This window comes from Tauraco erythrolophus, chromosome 18 (assembly GCF_009769465.1).
Source record: "Tauraco erythrolophus isolate bTauEry1 chromosome 18, bTauEry1.pri, whole genome shotgun sequence".
Taxonomy (NCBI): domain Eukaryota; kingdom Metazoa; phylum Chordata; class Aves; order Musophagiformes; family Musophagidae; genus Tauraco; species Tauraco erythrolophus.
The window spans coordinates 17886464-17892669 of NC_141482.1; positions in this window are offsets into that span (position 1 = coordinate 17886464).

The following is a 6206-nucleotide window of genomic DNA, read 5'->3' on the forward strand; positions in this document are numbered from 1 at the left end:
GTAAAGGGCAAATTCAGTAACCTTTCAACTTACTTTGTCTTGCAGATTTGTTTTAAGGGTGGTTCTTTCATATGCTTTCCACATAGCTGTTGCTTACATGTTTCTGGCTCCAAAAAGAAAGAAATTTTTTACAGGAACAGTTTATCTTTGCTGGAGCTCCAGGAACAGCATTTGTTACGATATTCTTCTGAAATTCTGGGTTTGTTTTTTCCCTGAAAAATCTACCTCTTCTGTAAGTCCTTCTTACTGGTCTGTCTCTCCAGTCACAAAGTCAACTTGATACCAGGTTTATTTTTCAGACTTCTCTTATTCAAGCAATCAAAGTGTGTGAGCTCAAGCTGTCCTTTATTATAATATGTATTCTAGTCCATTATCCTGTACAGTTGCTAGCTGTGAACGTAATTTGCTCATGCATTTAACACACATTAATCATGCTTCTGATATGTACCATTGTTTGTAAAACTACAGTTGTAATATACCAGCATTCTGCTTATGCTGATTTCAACCTCTGAACTTGAGGCTGTAATATTGTTAGCATCAGTGTTAGCATGTGTAACCCCATGTCCACAAGATCCATGAAATCAACCAAGTGCATTCCTTTCTTCATTGTAAAGATTTAGTAAGAATTAACATTCACTCACTCACAATTAACCACGTCCAAACCTATACTTGTTTCTAAAATGCAACAAAAGCATGAGCATGTACAACTTGCTAGACTGGATCAGAATGGAGGCTCATCCAGTCTGATCTGGTCTCTTACAGTACACACCACCAGGTGCCTCAGAAAAGTGTGCATGAGCTTCACCCCAGCAAGTGAGGCATCATCTCATAGTTGATAATTTTCAAGACTGAGTATGTCATGATATGCAAGATTTAATAGCACTCTGAGAGCTCTTGTTCATGAGAAATATTCTTTGTAGTAGTCCCGTCCTGTCTACTGTGCAGTGTAACGTGTCATTAATGGAAATCGTAGAAACACAAGGTGCTGTAATCTCAGCTGAACTGTCTGTTTATGCTCAGGTCTCCTTCTGCACTTGATATGGCTGATGTAACACTCTGCATGATGGCTGACTAAAATGACTTTCCTACTGTGCGTTTACCAGCTGAATTTCACTGATTGTTATATTCTCTTCTGTTTTTCCTTGTTTGGGACCCTCTGAAGTTCCTCATAGTTTTTTAGTCCTCAGTAATTTAAATGGCTTTACGTCATAAGCAGTTTTTGTACTCTTTTTGCACTCACTTCTTGCATTGCTTCTTCTGAAAAGCTTCATCCAGGTCTAGGCAAGTGTCGTCACTGTTTTGTATCCACTACATCCCTGACAGGCTCATAGAAATCTAAAGGAAAAGTGATCCATAGGATCCTTGAAAGAATCCATCCTGCCTGGATATTACTGTGGTGTTATCTTTATAGTGCTTGGGGATTCTTGTTGTTTTACAGGTCCAAACATAAATCTGTAAAAATTGTTATCATCTTTATTACCTATAAAAATAGAAGCCTAAAATAGTTACATGAGCAAAAAATACATGTAAGTTTCCCTTTTATTGTATCTACAGTTCCAGCTCTGACATGGCACATCCATGAGGTAGATGTGAATTTTCCATTTTGGTGGAATTTCTTGTTTCTTTAGAGCAACAAGAAACGCTTACACTGTGCCCCTTTTGTTTTGTCTTTTATAGTGAGCAGTACCCTCCACATTCAGTGCACAAGAGTGATAGATACTGAGTGGTAAAGCAATGCAGCTTTGATGACAGCTGAAAGAACCAAGTGGTTTGAAACTACCAACTTTGGCTATTTCTGTTTGTTTTGTTTTGTTTTGGGGTGTTTTTTTGTTTGTTTTTTTTTTTTTTTTAATCTGTAGAAGGGTAGTAATTTAATTGACTGCCTGAATCAAGGCTCTAGAAACTTAGATCAGGAGAACAGAATGGTGGGGATAAACATTCACCATCCTGGAGACTGATTTTAATGTCTTTCAAGACCAATTCATAGTATGAATGTGTTATAGCAGCTAGTGCTCACTTGATTTTTTTGAGTGATCAGAATGCCATGAAGGCTGGGTCAGCCTCTTGGGCATGCTCAGACTTAAACTGCATATTTACAAAGAAAAATACTGATAATTAGCCATATTTTACTCCACCAACTCCCATTGACTTTTGACTAAGGGCTGTGTTAAATCCTTCCTTGGGCACTTACACATTTTTCTCTGTAATAATCATTAACTAAAGTGAACAGTTGTCTTAACGTCTAACGCAGGAACAATGTGTATTTCTTGTACATGGCACAGGCCGATCTGCATTTTAACACTGAAACTGGACTAGGTGTGGTTGCTGAGGGCAGTTAATGATGCTGACACCCTGGAAAGCCAGCAACCCCAAAAAGCTTGGAACTTGACACAAGCTTTAGGGCTGCTTTTCCTTTGAACAGCAAGCTGTCTTTACAAAATAGTTAATTAGGATTAAGTCATTCCAAGCTCATTTGACAAACTGTCTGAAATCATTTCCTGGATTGCATTTAAGAAGAAATACTGAAGGAATTTGAATGACTTGGCTGTACTGTGTATTAAATGTAATGGCAGTCTGCATTCTTGCAAGATTTAATGAGATTTTTGTAAAGTACCATCACTCCCTCGAGGCCTTTTCTGAGGCTAATGGAGGATTGTATGCCCTGACTTTCCAAGGTCCTGCAAGACTTAATTGATAGGTGCAAAGCTACCTATTCCTCTCTCCTTTGCCTGGAGAAATCTGAATTCCTGTACGTGTGTATATGTGCATGTTTCCTTTTCAGTCTTCATTCAAGTCTCTCTGGGCTGACTAGTTTTGACGAGCTTCCACATCCCTTCTAAGTATATGTGTGGGTGGCAAAATACTGTAATCGATGTAATAAAATATGAGTTTATGTGTTTTGAAGATTTTGTTGGCTTTAAATCAAAGAAATTTAAATGAGACCTCAGTTTAATCTGTGTCACAGAGTCAGTTTGTGTCCACAAAATATTCTTTCGGGGGGAAGTTGGGACTGCATTGCTGGATGGTACTAGGTGTTGCCAGTGGGAAAAGGGCAAATTGTCTCTTAGAAACATTCAGGTCTGCCATTTTGACGTGTTGACTCTGCAAGGAATAAATGGACCCAGTGCTGGGGTTTAGATATGGGTGGCATAATGCCTTCCTCGTGGAGGATGATGCTCTACTTTAAGCAGCTTTGTGGAATAAGGATGTGTGACTGTTAATTGTGAATTTTCATACGTCCTTCTGATTATATTGTCCGGAGCCTTTTCTTCGCATCCTGTGCTTTCTGAGCACTTCTGGAAGTATTGCAAAGTATCTGCCTTTGTAAACAGAAAAATCAGTCTTTTTTTCCTGTCTCCTGTATGATACCTGCATCAAAGGAAACAGGTGGCACTTCCTGTGACATAAGCTAGGAGGGTAGATAAAATGGTTTTGTAAGATACAGATGAAGGGCTGGGTGAAGTATGTGGCAGCAGGTGTGGACAAGTAACAGCCTTGAAGGTAGTGCCAGTATGAAACAAAAATAACATGTCATAGGCTACTTTTTCTCAAGTAGTCTCTTAACAATTTTGGCCAATTCTCCCAGAAGTACAGTGAGAAGTTTCTGACCTGGAGCAAAGTAAAAACACCCAACCTTTCCCCAGGCCCCCACTCCAATTTTATCAAAATGCCTAATGCCAAAATAATTAGGACTGATGCATTGACTAATTGCCTGTGTTGATTGTGACTTCTGATCACTACTACTGTCTATTAATCTTAGAATAAATTCAGACTAGTAGGGGATGAGATTACAAAGCCAGAGAGCATTGTAAAGTGGGTCCCCCCACACACTAATTTTCTGTTTGGGAAATTGCTCATGTTTATGCTTAGCAAAGCCTTTGTAAATAGTCCAGGGCAATTTCTGCAGTTCCTTATGAAGAGCATACAGTTTGGGATCTTTTGCTGTGGGCCAGTGTGATAGCTCAGTCAGTTTTTCCTGCAACAAATCTTCCAAATTGGCATCATCTTGTCCGTCATTTGTATTTAAAATGCAATGAGACAAAGCAGTCAGCCTCAGAGTTGCATATAAACCCTGAAAGCTTTTAGCTATGCTTAAGTTAGAAAAGTTATAATAGAAAGTATTTAGGTAATTTCTATTAAAAAAAGCAGTATAGGTGTCAGTTTTGGATTTATCTGAAACTGTTTCTGGAGCTACTTTGTGAAACTGAGAACTGGGGTCTGCAGAGTATTGCAAAATTTACTTGTTCAATACATCAGCTGCATTTTTTTTCTCTCTTTCTGCCTACTGGGAACAGGAACCAGTTTTTCCTCTCCTGTAAACTATTTTAAAATGAACTTTTTGTTTCTTCTTCGGTTTTTGTTTTTTTTTTTTTGTCTGAGTTGTTGGTAGCTATTTTGGCATTTGTGGCTCTACCACTGCATAGGGCCAGTTGCAGTCATGTTCTCTTAGACTCATGGAAGCCAAATGCATTTTGTTTAGATGAAATCAGAATGATTTCTTGAGTTCACTGTTCTCTTTTCCTGTGAATTCTTAACATTTCTCATGTCCTAAAGATCTAACCACCTGTAAAAAATAGTTCTTTGTATTTTCCTTTTAGTGCTCATTAAAAACAGTAAACTGGGCCAAAGACTTTTTCTTACAACATCTTTTAAAAGAATGCTGTGTATATCTGTGCAACTATGTAAATAATATATCTCTAAAGATTATATTGTCTTAGATAAAACTAGGAATGGTACTTTTGCATCTGATTGACAGAAAAAGGAGACGAGCAAATGGAGGTATAAGACTTGGATAAAATATTATACCTCTGGAAGAGAGATTTTATTTGTGCACCTGCACTCCTTCTGAGTACACTTGCTGTGACATCTGTATTCCCTCCAAATATTTTGTGACTCGCATGAAAATTTCTTTATATTCCTGCCTCTGTGGGTTTGTCATACGTGAATGCAGCATTATCCAACAAGAAATTTAATGGAAGCTGCTGTTAAAATGTCAATAGATTCAAATACAATTTTACCTTAAAATTCCAGATATATTATCCAGAAGCTTCTTTGTGAGAGAGTGATTGTAGATGTGTAGCCAGTTGAACAAGATTTGGGGTTGAACCCGTAGTATAGGGGCTATAAGACGTCTCTTACAGTATATTTTACTTGTTACATACCTGCCCCCCACCCGCCCTCCCCGAAAGAGCCACAGACTTTTCTTTTTTCCTGGTAGAGCCAACTAAAGCAAGTGATAATAGAGGCTGTATGAGGAGGTGAATTTGTCAGATGTATACGCATGAAAATTTTCATAGTGCTTAACTATAGCATATATCAGTGATAGAAATGTAATGTGTTTTGGTCTCGGTCAGGTTGGCTGTGCCAATGATTTATCCTTTTATCTTCGGAGAAGTTTCATTCATTCATTTAGTTCATCCAGAAAGAATTCTGGGTGTTTTGAGACAGTGGTGCATGTGTGAGGAGCTATGTGTGTAAATAAACGTGTCTTAGTCCGGATAGCAGATCCCCTGTTTACTGTTTAATTATGTTCTGCTTCATTCCTGTTTTCAGGAGCAGCTATTCCAGCCTCTTATTATTTCAGATGCTCTAGTGTTTGCCACTCCTTAGTCAAGGACATATTTCTTTATCTGTTTTTGTACTGTTACTCCCAGTCATTTCTTTGCCAAATATTTCATTATTATTATTTATCAGAAGATGAAATCATTATCTGAATAGCAAAATTGTGAATTAAAAAGTATTGTTTGTTGAATAGCTTCTCATTTTTCCAGTCATAAGAAGAGAGTTCTGTTGTAACACTGCCATATCTTATTGCTGTGTTTTCATTCTAGTAATTAGATTAAATGATAAATTTAATTCTAGAATTGAATTATGTCAACTACTTGGATAGTATTTTGGCTGTTACTGTATAAAACTTCTGTTTAGTGAATATAATTAAATTATGTTCAGTGAAGCTTATGAAACCAGTGATTTAGATGGTGTTCCTTGGAAATCTAGCTGCTATCATTGCTACAGTCTCAAATGCTGAAAACCATCACACTTGATCCTCTCCTTCAAGTGAAATTACATAATGATTTCCACTAGTAATTCTATTCATGAGGGTCCATAAAACAGGTTATGGAATGAAAAAGGTAACACTGTCTTTATAGCAAAGTGTATAGTACCTTTTAATTCATTGCCATTCATATTACATCACTTTACTTTGG